General features: G+C 51.5%; 1 long non-coding RNA gene across 1 annotated transcript; it reads left to right on the forward strand.

Moving 5' to 3' along the window:
• The first annotated feature begins 761 nt into the window (after positions 1 to 761).
• On the forward strand, positions 762 to 4,111 carry LOC129734285 (uncharacterized). Its single transcript, XR_008729947.1, has 2 exons — positions 762 to 865; positions 4,071 to 4,111. It is a non-coding gene; the product is annotated as an uncharacterized LOC129734285 (long non-coding RNA).
• The last annotated feature ends 13,892 nt before the right edge of the window (positions 4,112 to 18,003 follow it).

An 18,003-nucleotide genomic window follows, 5' to 3' on the forward strand; every position in this document is an offset into this window, starting at 1 on the left:
CCTCCGTCGGGGCCAGCCGGCGGCTGGAAGCCGGTGGCCGCCCCCCGCCCCCCCGCACCGCGGTGCGCTCGCTGCGGGGTGCGCCGGCGGGGCCGCTGTGCCCGGGCCGCAGAGCCCGCACGGCAGCCGGGGAGGGCTCCGCCGTCCCCCCCCGCCCTGCCCGGGGGCGGCTGCGGGAGCGGCGCGGGCGAGCCGGGGGAGCTGCGGGTGACGGGCGCCCCCCGAGCGGCTGTGGAGGACGGGCACGACCGCGGCAGAGGCCGCGAGTGCGGCGTGAAGGTGCCAGTCAGCCGGAGCCGCCTCCCGCGGGGGGCCCGGGCTCGCTGCCGGGTCTCCGCGCGGTCGGGGCTGTCGCTGCCGAGGTTCGAGACGTTTCGCCGCCGCCCCTCGGCCCGACACGCTCCTGCGACGGCAGCGCTGGCCGTGCCCGGCTCGGGGCAGGCGTTGGCCAGCCGGAGAGCGGACCCCTTCTCCGGGAGAGGCCGGAGCGAGGCGGCGAGCGCCGGGGAGCGCGCAGGGAAGGGAGCGGGCAGCCCTGCGCAGGGGGCGAACGCGGGGGCTGCGCTGCGGCTCCGCACTCGCGGCTCCGCCTCAGCCGCCGGCAGCCCCCGCAGAGCCGCCCCCGGCCCCGCACCGCGCCGCGCCGCAGGCAGCCCCCGGCGCCCCGGGAAGCGTTGCAGACCGACGGCTTGCACGTCGGTGGTCAGCAGAAGGCAGCTCTGCGCCTTAAGTGGCAGCGTAGAGGCAAGATGTGTCTGCAGCGAAGCAGCGGAGCGGGTCCGGAGGACAGCGCGTGTCGCAGGCGCTTGGCAGCACACGGCCTCGGGAGGGGGAACAGACGCCATGGGGCAAGCTGGGGCACAAGGTAAGCTCAAGGAGAACCAGTTGGTTAATGGGACCAAACAGAAATTACTTGAACTGTGCATGAACACTTGAGTGAAAGTAAAGACCGCTGTGCCTTTAAATGGGGACGAGGCTCGTAAGACCCAGTGAGGATTAAGTGTGACTAAAGGTCATCGTAAACGGTTTTTCCAGGGGTATAAAGTATTTTCCTGTCGCGAAGAGCTGTGCTAGCTTTGTGGGTTTGCCCCCCAGCTCCCGTCCCCGCAGACACGCGTAGCTGGTCCCTCGGCCGTGCGGGTGCTCGATCCGTTGCGCGGCGGGCGATGGGATCCGGCCGTTGGACGGCAGCATCGGGTCCCGAGGAGACGGTCGCTGCCAGCCCCGGCCGGGCTCGGCGCTCGGAGGGGCTGCGCGACGTCCCGGTGCGGCAGCGGCCCTTCCCGGGGCTCGCCCCCCGTCTGGGTGCGAGGGGGGTGGCGGCCCGGCGGGTGGCGGGCCTGCCGGGGTGGGAGATGCGGCTCCAGGTGCTTTGCCCGCCGGCCCGGACGGTGCTTTCGCCTCTCGTTACGCGTTCGGGGGAGGCAGGAGGGTCGCCGTTACCGTCAGCGAGCCCGTGCTGCCGCCGCTGCCCGGCGCCGGGGCTGTGTGGCATCCCGGGGTGGCGGGGAGCGGAGCGATGCGCCTCGTCCTTGCAGGGTGCTGAGCTGCCCTTCCCCGGGGCCAGGGCTCGCTGCCGCTTCCAGCTGCACAGGATTTGGTCCCGCAGCCTCAGGGTGAGGGCTGGATTTTCGCGAAACGAGGAGGAGCTGCTGGCACCTTCTGTACTGGCGGTCGGCTTGATTTCTTGCTGTGCTTTTCATAGATTTTTAATAGCCCGGTGGAGTACAAATTGTAAAGGAAACTTGATACGCAGAGTTTTAGAGTTTGAAGAGAGATTATTCACCCTGCAGCTGTCGTGAGGTTTCACCTCTCCTTCCTGGCAGGACTGATCTTCCAGTTAGAAGTGAAACAAGGTCAAACGGTTAAGAAAAAAGGTTTCCTTCTGTCAGGGCGAATCTAAATCAATCAAATTCCCGGGCACCAAAGTGTGCTGTGTAACAAATGTGAGTGCAAAGGTAAGCACGTAGCTACAGGTAGCAGAAGAGCATGTGCGAGAGAAGTTGTGGGTCTTCTCTCTAAGTTCTAACACCTTGCTCTTTGCGCTGTTCTGCAAATTTGCCTGGATTTTAAGTATGGACAGAAGAGGGAGAGAACGAACATATGCATTTGATTTACTTAATAGAAAATATCTTGGCAGAAAGACATGCTTGTGCTGTGTATTCTGTTAGAGTTTGGCTTTTTAAAATACTCATATGTTCTGTCTAATGAAAAGCTGGTAGTATCTCCCATTCACCTAAGAATATATGTTCAAACATAGCTTGAGGTATGCTGCTAATCCCGTTAAGAAAAATGTCTAGCTTAATATCAAACTAGCTAAAGTGCAGTCACTGGGGAATATCTCGGTGCTTGTAAACTTTAATTTAAAGAGTGCTATGAGGCTGGATTACCCGATAACCAGAACAATTGAAACAGCAGTATAAACCCTCTTTTTTGAAGGAAGACTGTAGGTCACTTTGAACAGCATAGAATCATAGAATCATTTAGGTTGGAAAAGTCCTTTAAGATCATTGAGTCCAGCCATTAACCCAACACTGCCAAGTCCATCACTAAACTGTGTCCCTGAGCACCACATCTACACCTCTTTGAAATGCCTCCAGGGGTGGTGAGGCCACCCTGAAGCTTCCCTGGGCAGCTGGTTCCAGGCCTTGACAACCCTTTCAGTGAAGAATTTTTTCCTAATGTCCAATCTAAACCTCCCCTGGGGCAGCCTGAGGCCTTTTCCTCTTGTCCTATCCCTTGTATCCTTGTTGGATCTGGTAGAAATGATCCCCAAATGGCAGTGTGTAAAGGATTAATTTAAATTCCAGATTCTGGTTGCCTGGCATTAGCAAAAATAAAGCTTTTGTGTTATTTCTTTTAACAGTTAAAAATTAGATGCAGGAAAAATAAAGAGAAACACTAAGTACAGATTCCCCCCCCATTTACCTTTTGGTAAGACAGAACTAATTTGCTCTCCTATCTGCTGTGCATCCTGGTGCTGAGCTAATCTTTTCTATGCCCTAGATTGTTATTAGCCTTGCTTGCTTATCACTGAAAGATTTACTTTCTAGGACTCCTTTTAATTCCATTTGGTCCTACACTGCCTTTTGTCTTAAATGTTATTTTTTTGTAGTGTCCTTTGAAAGATTCTTGGCCTTTTCTAACCTGGGACAAATTTATAGTAGCCTGGTCGAGTTTTCCTAATCGTTAATGATCTTCCCAGCAGGATATGTTCTTTGTCTTCTTCCTAACTTGATTCAGGACACATTCTGTTTTGAAGTGCCCTTACCCTTGAGCCATTGTGCTGGGATTTAGTGGATTGACCCAAACTCTAGTAGATTTTTCTTGAGGCTTTTCTGTGTCACTTTGCACAGCACTGGTAAGATACCTGCTGTCAAAGTGCCTGCATTTTAGTAATAACTCCTTGGCGTTGTTAAAGTAAGTATGTTTAAATTTTCCTTTGGCCGACTCATCTGTTTTGATTCCTTAAGTATTCAGATTTGTTCTGAGACAGGTCGAGGAAAGGAGCACTTGTTCTTTACAGAGGATGAAACAGCAGAAATAAATGTGTAAATAGGCATGACCATTAGGCCATCAGGGGTGTTTCTATGGGTATGCCTGCTATGCCCAGAATGGTGTAAGAACAGTAATGCGCTTTGCAGATTTGGCTGTATGACCATATCACTATGTTTAGAGGTGCAGGCATCAATAGATGCAAGTGTTTTCACAGAATTAAGAAAACCATCTTGTCCATGCAGTCCAGCCATAAATGATGCAGAGAACAACAAATAATAGAAAAAAAAATGTCTTTTCAGAGGCATATGAGTAAATAGAGTATTCTGTGCTGTCCTGTACACGCATGTGTGTACATGTATTCGTAGCCAGTGAGTTGTGGCTCCTAAGCCTGATTTAAAAACTGAATGAGTTCATTATAATCCCCTCCTCCCCCGCCCTCCCCCCCCCCCCAAAAAAAAAAATAAAAATCTCTGAGGAATCAATCTAATCTGCCTTACTAAATGAACATGTGAAAGTGCTTACCAGGGATAAACCTGGGGACTCTACATATTTCTCTCTTTTTCCTCCAACAGAATGAAAACACCTTTGAGACAATAAAGGAGTTGGAAGAGGAGCCAGTGTGTCCCATTCAGTATTCTCTGTGTATCTGCGTGCACCGCTTCCCCTGTTTGGTTTCTGATCGAGACGGGAAGGACAGGGAGGGTGTAAGGACATTGCAACTCTCAGAGAGAAGATAGGCTTTTGTGCTGGCTTCAGGCAGTTCTGAGCTCTTTGGGGCTTAAATCTCCCCAGGATGGGTGTGATGTTGAGTTCGTCTACTCCAGGGCAAATGGAGAGGAGGAGGGGCGCCTGGAGGGAGGACCCAGGGCGCAGGGGACACCCTGAGCATCAGAAGTTGTTGGAACCAGTGATGACTAGAGCTGTGACCAGGGGGGACCTCTCAGATTTCTCTGCATGTGGTACCCCAGTTGCTGGGACGTACATGAAGCAGAGATTGTGCGGTGTGGTGGGAGGGTGACTTGGTTTGCAAAGGGGGAGCTCAGGCCAAGCCCCTGCAAGGCAGGTAGAACTGCAGATCCTCCCTGTGCTTCGTGTTCACCTTGCCTATGACAACGTGCCGCAGAGAAGCTGAGCACAGCCCTTTGCTGACGCCCAGCAGCTTGTGCTCCCTGCTGTGCCCCTCTGAAATATTTTGGTTGATCGTCATTTCATGGCGAGCTCTATTGTCCCCACAGCCAGGGCTACTGCAGCAGTAGCAAACCAGGGCTTCTAGTTCCTCCCCGACGCCTGCCTTCCTCCCCCTCTGCATCTCCCCAGCTCTCACAGAGGAGGGGTTGCCAGTGGTGCCTTCTCCAGGCAGGGCACATCTGCAGCTTCCATTGAATACCCTCCTTCCCTTTGAAAGCCCTGCCTCTTTCTGGCGGGTGGGGTTTGCTCATTTCCGTGAGCGCTTTTGCAGGTGGTGGTGACATGGGAAGGAAAGGGACATACAGTGCTGGAGGTAAAGAGCCGCTGCGCGTCTGGTTACACCGTGTTTGTACAGCTGAGGTGGGTACAAATCGGGGGTGGCTTTGCTGGAGAACTTTGCCAGGGCTATAACTGACCGCCTGTTTGGGAGTCCCAGAGCAGCACGTTCGGTAACAGGAGATCGCTGCGCTGCCTGCCCTTGCCGTTGCTGTTGCGCATGCGGCAGTAAACACCTCCTCTGCACAAAACTGAGTCCGGGTAGAGTCCATGGAGACAGTGTTGGTAAGAATCCCAGGTGCTGCAGAAAAGCAGTCTGAGGTCTCAGCTGAGCTGTACTGCTTCAGAAGGGAGATTAGCCATAGAGAGGTACGTGCTTTCTTTCTCAGAGAGGGGGAGGATGGTGTGGGATAGTCCTTTGCTCGGTGGTCCTGTGGGCATGTGCACTGGAGAGGAGCCATCACAGGCCACCTCTTCCTGAGCAAGCCACCACTGTGGGAGGCACCAAGATGCTCAGCAGAGGCAGTTTAGGAGCGACAGGGGTGATCTGTCCCGCTGCTTGGAGGTAATCCCCTCCATACAACCCTGAGATGCAACGTACCCAGCTAGAGGGAATCCCAGTAGAGGTGGATGATGAACACGTGCAGGTATTGCTCCCCAGCAACATGCGGAAAAATTCATCAGCAGTACATATCCTGGCATGTACCCGTTCATATGGAAGGTGAAGATTTATGGTTTTTAGTGTAAGTCAAAAGTTGTTGGACAGTCTGTTTTGCCTTGGAACGAAACCATACAATTAAATTTCGTGAAGCAACCCGTGTTTCACATCCGTGGACAAGGTGAAATGCCATGTGCGTGAGAGCGTTTCTCATCAGCGCGGATCTTTGCTGTCTCTAAAGCAGTGCAGGCTGGGGCTGTGGGTGCTACTGGAGATATGCAGCCCGCCTGCACTGCAGGAAGGTCATTCTGGTCTGACTGTCAGCTGGAGCTGTATGTTGTACAATGTCGCGACGGAGGGAAGACACAGTCACTCAATATGAGTGATCAGCAGACTTTGTTTATTGTCCCTTACAGTCACCTTTTATGCCTTGTTATAATTAGCTCATACATATTACAAAAGTTAAGCTCATTATTGGTTAGTTGCCTAAATACCAAGTCCGCCCCTAGTTTCTCTTCTGTAGTTTTCTGTTCCCACCTGCAACATTCTTTTCCCACCGAAATCTTCCTGTTATTGCGTAACAAGGACAGCCAAAGACAGTGTATTTTGCTTTACTTCAGATAGGCTGAGAGCGATGTGCATTTTTGTCCAGCCAGCTGGACTATGTCTATGTGACCCTTTTCAGCTAGCCAGTTATCCACAATTCCCCCGTTTTTATTTTGGGCGACATAGGCTTGGTTGACCATTTTCAATAACAGCGTTTTAACACAGGAAAATACACAGCCAACTTATAAAATCTCAGTTCAGAAGTATAATTCCAGAAATACTTGAAAAATAAAGTTAGCTTGAAGCTTTAATTTAGATGCTCTTTCTGTTCCAGTGATACAAAAAGTTTAAAAAATTCAAAGGTAATTTTAAAGTTCTGAACATGGACTCATGCAAGCTCAAAACCCCAAAAGAAACCAAACTGATGTTTGACTAGGAATATTTGCAAATATTTTAGTGGAAAGTCCCTGACCATTAACAATTTTCTGTCCAAATAACAGCTGCCCTTATGCAACCAACCAGTCCATACATTTTCTGAAGAATACCTCATTGATATCAAAGAATTAACAAAGGGGAAAAATTAGTTCTAAGCTATATACATTCATAAGTGGATTTTTCAATAGTTACATACAGATTTACACACTAAGCCATAATGGCTTGTAGGTGATACACACAAGAGTACGTTGCTTATCTGTCTGAATGTCTATGCTAAATTTGACAGCTATGCCACAAGCCAAGCCTACATGGGTGCTGTGTGTTATGCACGTACCTTAACAAACAGAAGTATAATAGACAAATTCCCAAGATCTAGTCCCCAACCTAATTATATTATTTTGTAGCCAATTAAGGAAAATAACACAAATGTGCATATCTACATGTGCACACACCTTTTAGTTCAGAACCAATCTGTGATAAAAGGCCTTTAGCCTTATGGCATCATCAAATCTTAACGAGTACAGTAATTAAAAATGCAGTCTTACTGTAAGTGCGATTTATGCTGACATTCCCTCAAATGCTACACGTGAGTATTTCTCACTCAACTGCCTCAAGTTAAAATAGTAGTATTTGTTAATATGTATTAAAAAATTATTAATTCTCTACAATAGCAGTTGACTTCCATAACACTATGTAAGCAAAAGAGGCTTAAGATGGGTTTTCTGAATACTAACAATTCATTTTAGACTGTCTAAACTCAGGTCTTGAAAGATTTCACTCTGCCAGACGTAGAAACACTGTTGCACTCCAGTTGTGATATCCCTTTTCCCAAGTTGTCACATGCACATCTGGCTCAAGCAACATTATTGTCAAAGTTTCTCTCTGCTACATAAAAGCATATTGCACTTGTAGACATAGAAGACAGCACCCTTACTTAGATTATTACCTTATTACCTCATAACTCTTAGTATACCTTGTATCTCTGATTTCATCACTTCAAAAATTCACCAGAAGCAGATAAAACCACAGTATCAGACTAAACTACACCTTAACTGCTGATTCAAATAAAGGCATTCTCTTCCAGATATGCCTAATGCTTACAAATAATTTTGGCTGGTTTTGATCAAAAAACTATTATTACAATAACGATCAAAAATAATAATCCCGTTTGCAAAATGCCTTTAAGCCAGCCTCCTAGTCCCAACCAATTTCCACATTCAGAATACAGCATAAATACAGAATACAGAATAAATTATCTCCATCAAGGCAAAAAGGCTTCTTTTTAAACACAGAGATGTTTGCTAGTTCAAAGCAGAAACCCATTTCTTGTAGGTGACATCTGAAGCACTTTTTTTTTTTTTTTTGGGGGGGGGTGGGGGTTGGTGGGTTTGTAATCAATTCCGTATTTTTCCTTGAGAAGCTTAAGCTGTTCCTCTTGTTTCAGGAGTGTTTCCAACTCTGATTTGTCGAATAGGTCCGTATTTCCCAAATAAATCATACATTTCCTCCGCTGTGATTTTATACGGCAGGTTCCGAATATAAAGGATCCGATTGACCTCTGGGGGCAGCCAGATGTTAGCTCGCTTGGCCGCTTGCATCGCCATGGCGCCGATCGGAGGGGTGGGGTGGGTGTGTGTGTCGCCTTGGAGAGAAACCGCGGCCGGGAAGGGGCCTGCCAGGCCGCACGCCGCTGCTCGCCGCTGCCGCGGGGGTCCCGGATGCTATCCCATACGATAATAACCCGAGTAATTCCTTTTTACAGTCTATGTCCCGAACGCTCCGCTTTTGTAAAAAGCATATGAGCGAAACATACGTCGCTTTTCTCTCCATACCTTCGTCAGCGCTGTTGCAGCCTTTGCGAGACTTCGGCGACGTGTGGCCGGCGGGACCCTCTATAGGTGCTCCCGGGCGCGGGGACTGTGCCCTTCCGCCTCCTGCGCTGCTTTCAGGACCGGTACCCGAATCTCCGTCGAACCGTGGCTCGCAGGTTCAGCCCTCTCTAGGGTCCCTGTTCAGGCGCCATTTGTCGCGACGGAGGGAAGACACAGTCACTCAATATGAGTGATCAGCAGACTTCGTTTATTGAACCTTACAGTCACCTTTTATGCCTTGTTATAATTAGCTCATACACATTACAAAAGTTAAGCTCATTATTGGTTAGTTGCCTAAATACCAAGCCCGCCCCTAGTTTCTCTTCTGTAGTTTTCTGTTCCCACCTGCAACATTCTTTTCCCACCGAAATCTTCCTGTTATTGTGTAACAAGGACAGCCAAAGACAGTGTATTTTGCTTTACTTCAGATAGGCTGAGAGCGATGTGCATTTTTGTCCAGCCAGCTGGACTATGTCTATGTGACCCTTTTCAGCTAGCCAGTTATCCACACAGTTGGGCATCCTTTTCCTTCCCTGAGAGAAGCCCAGAAAAACCTCAAGCATGTGGTGTAGCTGAGAGTTGCAACGGGTAAGAAACTAGGCAAGGGAGCTCTTTCTGACATCAAGGACCAAGTGGGTTGACAGTTTCCCCCCTTCTGGCTTGGCACTGGAGTTTCAAACCGTGGCACCGCATGCCCGGCGGCACCATTTTCTGTGTTGGCTGCCTGAGGCAATGGAACAGCTGAATTCAGAGGGATCCTGTGCGCAGGGCTATGAGGCCTCCTGCCGGGCCTCGCCCCCCTCTCACAGTGCAGCCAGGAGCTGCTCTCAGGTGAGCGTCCCCTGTGCCTGACGGTCGGCATGAGGAACAGAGTTGGCTGCTTTGGGAAGAGCCCTGCCAGAGCGGCCATGGCCCAGAGGAGGTGACTTTTCGACGGAGGGGACCTGCAGGCTGTGCTGGGCCGTGGCGGGAGGCCCACCCGATGCCACACAAGCTGGGGCTCCCAGCAGCTGAGCCCTGGTGGCACTGGCTGTCCTGTCCTCCTCTCCCTCTGAGGGTGACCTCCAACAGCAGCAGCTGCAGAGATGCTTGGCAGAACCTGAGCGCCTTTCCCACCGCGATGGTAAAGAGCCAGCCCTGCTGGGGCCGGGGGGGCTGTTGGGGACAGGCCGTGGGGCCGGGGGAGAGATTTCAGGGACGGACCGGGGGGTGGGGGGAAGGAGTCTCTAGCAGGCCTGGGGGGGCGGGGGGGGATGGATTTAGTGACGGACCGAGGGGTCGGGGGAGGCCTGTAGGTAGTGAGAGGGGTGTTCCAGGGAGGGTTTTAGGGGCTGCCGGGGGGCAGGGGAACGATTTTAGGGACAGAGGGGAGGGGGGGCTGTGGGAAGGAGTGTAGGGCATGACCGGCAGGGGCTGGGGAGAAAGAGTGACGGGAGAAAGTGTGGGGTCGGGGGAAAGGAGTCTAGGAATGGCCGTGAGGGTCTGGGGGGAAGGGCTTTAGGGACAGGACGGGGGTGAGGGGAAGGATGTTAGGGCCAGGCTGGGGGCAAGTGGAATCACTGCAGGGCCCGACGGAGGGGGGTGGTTGGGGTGTTGAGGAAGGTTCTCAGGGTGGGATGGGGGTACAGGGGGAAGGTTGTGGGGGCAAAGGAGGGGGGTGGGGGAAGGACTGTATAGATGGACTGCTGGGGTTGGGGGCACAGGGGAAATCGTTGGGGGACAGTCCGAGAGGCACGGGGGAGGATTTTAGAAATGAGCTGGGGTGCGGGGTGGGGGGTGGCTTGAGGGAAGAAATTGGGAATGGGATGGGGGCAATGGGGAGGCCCTTAGGCATGACTGGGGTGCTCGATGGAAGGATTTTAGGGACAGCCGTGGTATGCAGGGGAAGGTTTTGATGGCACCGTATAGATAGCACTGTATATACCTTTCTGTCCAAGGAATCTGTTCAGGGAAGGTTGCTGGCTCAGCAACGGGACCAGATGTCTAAACTCCCCAGTTTCCAAGCTCTAATATCGTGTTTGGCTCTATGTGAAAGAAATCTAGGCACAAAGTTTAGCTAAGCTACCTCTCTAAAGTTGTTAGAAATGATGAACAAAGGGATGACTGACCTGGGGAGTCAGCCTTGGGAAGGGCACGGAACAAAGAGCGGATGGGGAAAAGAACTTCATTCTCTCGAGTGATGCCCAAAAAAGCCTCTGAGCGGGGAAGTTCTGGCCACAAGAGGAGACAAGTCGGTAGAGTGTGCGTGTGTGATGCACTATGAGCGTGCAAGTACTCTGCTGTGTGTAATGTGTACCCTCGAGTAACTTGGTGAGTGTGCTCAGAGGTGACACTCCCCCGTGCTCCCAGCGCTGTCATAAAGAATGCCTGCCTTCTGAAACTTCACATCAGGTCTGAGAGGGTTTTTCACCGTGACCGCCTTTACGGGATCATTTTCTGGTGACCCAGGTGAGACTCTGCTGTTGAGCGTCGGTGGAGCTGCGAATCGCAGCAATTCCAGCCGGCACTGAGGGACTCTTGGGGAAGACCTCTGATTCCCGGACCAACGACTCCAAAGCAATGTTCCCCCGGTAAGATGTCAGGCATTCCTGGTGGTCTGGGATACCTGCCCCTAAGCAGAGGCAAAAGCCCTGCTGGGTTGGGTTATTGAGGGCTCTCCTGCAAACAATGTGTCTGGTAAAATTTCTGCCTGGCATACTCAAGTATATTAATGTTGTGTGTGTGTGTGTGTGTGTGTGTGTGTCTAGTAGAGTGCGCTCGGAACATCTGAAGATACTTCTATACATGTGTATGATAAAATGTTCAGGACACTAAAAGGAAACGGGCCCTGGTCAGTGTACACGGCCGTGGTATTTTACAGCAGTCTCCCCTGGGATGTGTTTTGGGACACTGGGAAGAATCAAGGGGTAGTTCTGAGGGAAATGTAACTAAAAGCACCCTAGTGCAATAGTGTACTCAGGGGTGGTCTCTGTATAAACTGGGCGACGGGGGAAAATGGCAGTTTGCATTATTGTATGATGTTACCGCTGATGTTGTTTTGAAGGCAGGAAAGGAAAAGGGACAGAGTTTGATACGCTGATCTTTTTCCACTGTAAAGACCCGTTCTGAATGGCAAAACCAGGAAGGTATAATTTACCTTCCTGAGATCCTTTTCTCTTGGCTTTGGGAAAGGATAAGAAGAGGTTGTTGAAAAGGGTCTGCTCTGCTTGTAGTATCAGACAGAGGTGTTTAAAATTGTAACGACTACAAGAAAGAAGGAGGTTTAGAGACAATGGTTTAGAGTTAATGGTTGGAGCCCAGCAGAGACGGGGAGAGAGTTCTGATGCTGATATTAGTGATGTGAGCAGGGTAAGAGAAAGTGGTGGCAGGCGAGCTGACGAGGCTGGTGGCAGGGAAAGTGGCTGTGAAGAGGGAGAGCGATTTAGTGGGGCAGAAGGTTTTAGCCCAGCCGCAGGGTGGGAGCGGGCCAGACCAGGGGAAGTGATACAGGCTCCCCTGCGCCAGGCTGTGGGAAATGAAGGACCCGTTACGGTGACGGTCCCGTTTTCAAGAACAGAGTTGAAGCATTGCAAAGCAACTGCAGGAAATTACCGAGACGACCCTGAGAAGGCGGCTGGTGTTTTTGAAATAATGGTGGTTAAAACACAGGATGATCCAGAGTGTAAGGATATAGCGGCAGTACTGCAGGTTTTATTTGATAGTAGTGAGAAGGAGATGATTTGTCAAGCCGCTAGAATACATGTGGAAGCTGAGGTTAAAACAGGAACTGTGGAGCATCATTTCCCCTCTGTTGGTCCAAACTGGGACCTGCATGTTAACGGACCCAGGCAGCTTTGGACTCGGTATCAGAAAGGGATTCTATTTGGCATTCAAAATGCTGTGGCTAAGGCAATAACCATGTCTGAACAGTACGAGGCTAGGCACGATAGCCAAGAGCCCCCCCCAGATCTGCAGAACAGAATGAAGGAGGTAGCCCGCAACTCTACAAGTGCTGACCCTGAATCTTAAGAGGGATGAGATCAATCGGCCCCTCTATTGGTGGGCCAATCCTGCAATGGTATTAGAAGAAAGTTACCGAAGTTACAAGGAAGTGATTGCTCAAGGTAGGGGAAAGCTGTTGGACGTTGCTTGCATTGCAGATCGTCATAGAGAGAGTCGAAAGGGAAGAGTAAATTGTAGCTTGTTGGCGGTATCAGAGTAAAATGGTAGGGTGAGGGGAAGGTCCTGAGGACAGGGCAGAGCCCCCAGAGGGGGGACTGCGGCCCAGCCCTCGGTTGGGTGATAATCAGTGTGCACAGTGCAAAAGGGATGGGCGTTCAGAAGAAGACCGTCTGCTTAAGGATTGGAGCCCCTCTGCCCCCTTGCTCCCAGTAAGCGAGGAATGAGGGGGAGCGGAGGAGTCTCTCCCCAGAGCAGCCTCTGGTTAAAGTGGAGCTGGGAAGTGAAGAAGTTGAGCTTTGGGTAGATCCTGGGGCTACTTCCTCTGTTCAGAAGACTTTAGAGGGGAACTAAGCAGTAAGGATATAAGCATTGCTGGTATGGCAGGGACCCATGAAACTTGGCCATTTTTGAAACTCTTAGCAATGAAGCTGGGAAAACAGTGGGTTCCTCATCAGTTTTTATATTAGCCAAATCTTCCAAAAGCATTGTTTGGGGAGAGATCTACTCCAAAAAATTGGAAGCAGAAATCTGATTTTAAAACGAGGAAATAGAAATCTTAATTCCAGAAACTGTTTGTGTCGAGAGGCAGCAGCTTTGTTATTACAGGCTATGCTGCCTTGAAAGGAGAAAGATACACCCGGAGGTCAGAGATGCTGTGATTCCTATTGTACGAGCCGGAGAGGTTCCTGGAAAATCCCACAGGTCAAAACCTGTAAGGACTGACTTAAAGCCTGGATCATCCCCGCTGAGAATGAAACAGTGTCACCTGAAGCTGGAAGCTAGGAGTGGGTCAGTAGCGATAATTCAGAAATTCTTGAAGTACAGCCTGCTGGTGGGGTGTGTATCGAAATCCAACACCCCTGTGTTGATATGGAGAAATAATGTGAAATGGGGATAATGGACATGGATTGTGATTGTATGTGTCTGCTTAAGGAATGTGGGTATGGTGACTAGTCATGGGTGCGGTGACAACCACAGTTTTGAGGAGACGCCTGCCCCTCTTCCTCTAACAAAGGGGAGACGGGGAGACGCCTGCCCCTCTTCCTCTAACAAAGGGGAGACGCCTGCCCCTCTTCCTCTAACAAAGGGGCTATTTAAAATAGAATAAGAAAAGATGAGAGACATTCAAATGCTATCTAGAGGGAGGGAGTGCTAAGTCTCCTTGCTGGAAAAGATTGGGTGGTCACAATCACCTGAAGAAGATCGGGTGGTCACAAGGACATGAATCACCTGAAGAAGATCGGATGGTCACAAGAACATGAATCACCTACAAACCTGCAAGACCACCACATTCCAGGAAACGGACTGATAAGCTAATTAACATACGAAGCGGGGTTTAGGTAACGAATATGTATAGGCGTTAATTGAATATTCATTTGTTCATTGTATAAATGTGAGATGGTTCGTCACTTCGGGTATGCACGCTTGTGGAGGAGCGATCCCCCGTGCATCTGCGTGCAATAAACATACCTACTTTATAACTTTCGAGTTATAGTCTAATTCCGCACGTCAGTGTTGCCAGTGAAAAAGACCAAGGGTCAAGATTGCCGATCGGTGCAGGATTTAAGAGCAACAAATCACATACCTCAAGGTATTTATCCTGCAGTAGCACATCCATACGGATACTAAACCACCCTTACAGGGGAACAGGGATGGTGTACAGGTTTTGATGTGAAGGATGCCTTTTTCTGTGTTCCCCGGGGCACTGTCAGTCAGAAGCCTTTTGCTTTTGAATGCGCAAACCCAGAAACGGGAAGGAAAATGCAATACACTTAGGCGGTTGTACCACAAAGCTTTCAAAATATCCCGACAATCTTTGGGAATCAGTTGGCAAAGCAGTTTGACATTTGGAGAACAGAAAATGATCAGGGAAGAGTTCTGCGATCATAGGATGATATTCTGGTTGCGGCAGGGACTTGGGAGCTATGTCTTTCCCTGACGATAAGCCTTCTAAATGTCTTGGGAATTAGTGGATATGGAATTATCGAGGAGTCACTTCCACGTTTGGGGTTTGAAGTGCTGGAAGGCCAGAGACAGTTGGGATCCCAACAGAAGGAGGCTTTTCGCTGCCTCGCGGAGCCTCAGACTCTCAAGGAACTACGAGGATTTCTCGGGGTGGTCGGATGGTGTCGGCTTTGGGGAGGCAATTGTGTTTTATTTGTGAAAGCTCAGTACGAGCTACTGAAAACCTCCTGCCATGGGTCTATCGGCGGGACAGAGGAGGGTAAAGCCACTTTCAAGCATCTGAAAAAAAGTGAGCTCTGGTGGAGGCCCCCACGTGGGGATTACCTGATGTGACAAAGACCTGTGCACTTCTTAAGCGTGAGGGAAAAGGTATTGCCTTTGGAGTTCTGGCACATTGTTTAGGGCCTCAGGGGCGGGCTGTAGCTTGCTCCTGCAAAGAGCTGGATGAGGTGAGCTCAGGATGGCCTGGATGCCCTAAAGCAGGAGCAGCACCTGTGCTACTGATGCAGGAGGCCCCTAAGTTCCCCATGGGGCAGAAGGTGACCGTCCATGTACCACCCGTGGTCGTCACGGCACTAGAAGAAAAAGGAGGACATTGGTTGGCCCCTAGCATAATGTTAAACTAACAAGTGTCATGTGGGGAGGGGGTCCTCCCATTTTGGGGTGGGGGGTCTGTTTTTTGGGCTCCGTTTCCTTGACAGTGCAGATCTGAGGGCTGCCCTGCTGCTAAGGACTTCCATCGAGGGGGAGCTTCTGCGTGATAACTGAGAATGACCTGCTGGAGGGTCCCCTTGGGGGGATCCTGATGTCCCAGGAGTGCTCTGTGGAGGGTCCTTCTGCTTCCAAAATGTCCCCAATGTCACTAGGGTGTCCCTGGGGGGGTCCTAATGTCCCCGGGAGTGTCCCTGGTGTCCCAGGGATGTCTCCAGAGATGTCCTAGTGTTCTCAGGTGGCCCTATAGGCATTTGGGTGTCCCAGTGTGTCCTGTGGGGGTCCTGGTGTCCCAGGGGGAGTTCCTAATGCCCCTGCAGTTTCCCTGGATGCAGGTCGTGTGTTTCCAGGGGGGTCCTGAATGTCGCTGGGGTGGTCCTGGTATCCCCAGGCCATTCTAGATGTCCCAGTGGTGTGTCAGTGGGTCCTTGTGTATCACAATGTGTCCCTGGTGGGGGTCATTAATGTCACAGCGGTGTCCCTGGAGGCATCCTGATGTCCCCAGTCCATTCTAGATGTCCCAGTGGTGTCTGTCAGTGGGTGCATGTGACCTAATATGTCCTTCTGGGAGTCCTTAACGCTCTAGTGGTTAAGGTTCTAGGGATGTCCCTGATGTCCTAATGGTGTCTTGGGCGGGGTGGTGGTGGTGGTGTCCTGGTGTCCCAGTGTGTCCCTGGGGCGTTGTGGGGTGTCCCTGGGGGTGGTCCTGGTGTCCCCAGGGAGGTGAGTGGGTAGGCTGTTATGTCCCGGGGCGGGGTTCCTGGGGAATTCCTAATGTCACGGGGGTGTCCCTGGAGGGGTCCTGATGTCCTAAAGGCTATTCTAATGATGTCCCAGTGGTGTCTCCCAGGATGTCCTTGTGTTGCAAGGTGTCCCTGTGGGGGTCCTTAATGTCCTTGTGGTGTCACTGGGGCAGTCGTGGTGTCCCTGATGTCCCAGGGATGTCCCCAGGTTTGTCCTTGTGTTCCCAGTATGTCCCTTGTGCGTTTCTGGTCCTGTGGGGGTCCTGGTGTCCTGGGAGGAGTCCTTAATGCCCCTACATTGTCCCTGGGGTAGGGCTGTGTTAAAGGGGGGTCCTTAATGTCCCAGTGCTGTCCCTGGAGGGGTCCTGGTGTCCCCGGGGAAGGTGAGGGGGTGGTCCCTGATGTCCCAGGGGGCATCCCTGGGAAATTCCTAATGTCACAGTGGTGTCCCTGGAGGGGTCCAGATATTACCAGGCCATTCTATATATCGCCGTGGTGTCTCCCCGTGTGTTCTTGTGTCCCAGTGTGTCTCGGTGGGTGTCTTTAATGTCCCAGTGACATCCCTTTGGGAGTCCTGGTGTCCCCCCGGAAGTCCCTAACATCATAATATTGTCCCTGCCTGTGTGCTGGTGTCCCCAGTGTGTCCCTGCAGAGTTCCTGTTTCCCTGAGGATGTCCTCGGTGACCACAACCTCTCCTGCCTGATCTCTGCCTGCCCTCACCCTCGCTGCACTCTGCGACCGAGACCTGCAGCCGCTGAAAAGCTCACCCTCACCCAGCCCGACGGCCAAGGCCGAGAAAGGTGGAGCGCTGCTGCTCCTCCCGCGGAGGATTCACAGCAGGCCTCTCTCAGGGAGTCCCTCAGCAGCTCTCCTGCTCTTGCTTCGTGGTCAACCAGGGGCGAAAGCGTGCCCAGATCTAGTCTGAGAAAGCTTTTGGCACGTGATAGAGTTTTGCTCTTCCCTGTGGTCAGCCTTTGCGTCGTTTTCCTGGGCAGGGGGTCCTGGTCACAGGACTCGGGACCTTTGCTACGGTCCAAGAGCGATTCCAAGGTGAGGAAGAGGTGTACGCGGTTTGAAGACCTGTCTCCCAGCTGGACATTGGCGAGTTATCCCTGCGGGAGCTCGCGTTCCTCACAGAGGTTATTCCTGGTGAGAAGGCAACGGCCGCCCTCCACTTTCCCGCGCCCTGTTTGGGACTGGGGTGCATGCTCTCTGCCCTTCAGAAAGGGCGCAGAGAAATGAGGACTTCAGAATTTCTCTGGAGAGAATTCCCTCCAAAGTTAGGCGGACAGCTTGAGCTCCTCCCAAAATAACCACTCCCCAAGAGCCGTTTCCGTAAACGACCTTTTCTCTGGCATTTCGTTTCTAATTTTACATGGAAATTCAGCCCGCTCTGCCAGTGACGATGTTCCTCCTGCTTGCAGAGGATGTCAAGAACGAGCCGCTGAACCACAGGTGGCTGTCACGAGCCACTTCCTTCCCATGGCACGTGGTGCAGAGCTGTGTGCAAGAGACCATACTCTTGCACTCTTTCCAACTGAGGAACAGGCAGCGCCTCGCCTTCACCTTCAAGGACATTGGCGTTCTGTCCTTCACCGACAACGTCCTGTGCATGCAGTTCTATTGCGACTGCGTCACAGGGCTGGAGAGCAAGGCCAGCTGGATTGCGCTGCTCAGCACTGCGAGCTGCTCAGGCTTTGAGGGTGATGCAGTGACTTTGGGAAGCCTCTTGAAGGGTGAGCAACCCGATGGTCGTTGGGCAGCCTGCACGTGGCAGGCCAGTCCGACACCTTTCCACGTGCTCGCCCACGCTGAGTTCTCCATTGGAAAAGAAGTTTTATTCTGAGCTTCTGAGTTCTTGCCCTACAGAAAGGCTGGCAGCGTTACTGCGCAGTCTCAGTGTTTGCTGTGCAGCTTCTCCAGAGCAGAGCAAGGGCTCCTGTTCACGGC

The sequence above is a fragment of the Falco cherrug genome, chromosome 19 (genome assembly GCF_023634085.1).
Source record: "Falco cherrug isolate bFalChe1 chromosome 19, bFalChe1.pri, whole genome shotgun sequence".
NCBI classification, from domain to species: domain Eukaryota; kingdom Metazoa; phylum Chordata; class Aves; order Falconiformes; family Falconidae; genus Falco; species Falco cherrug.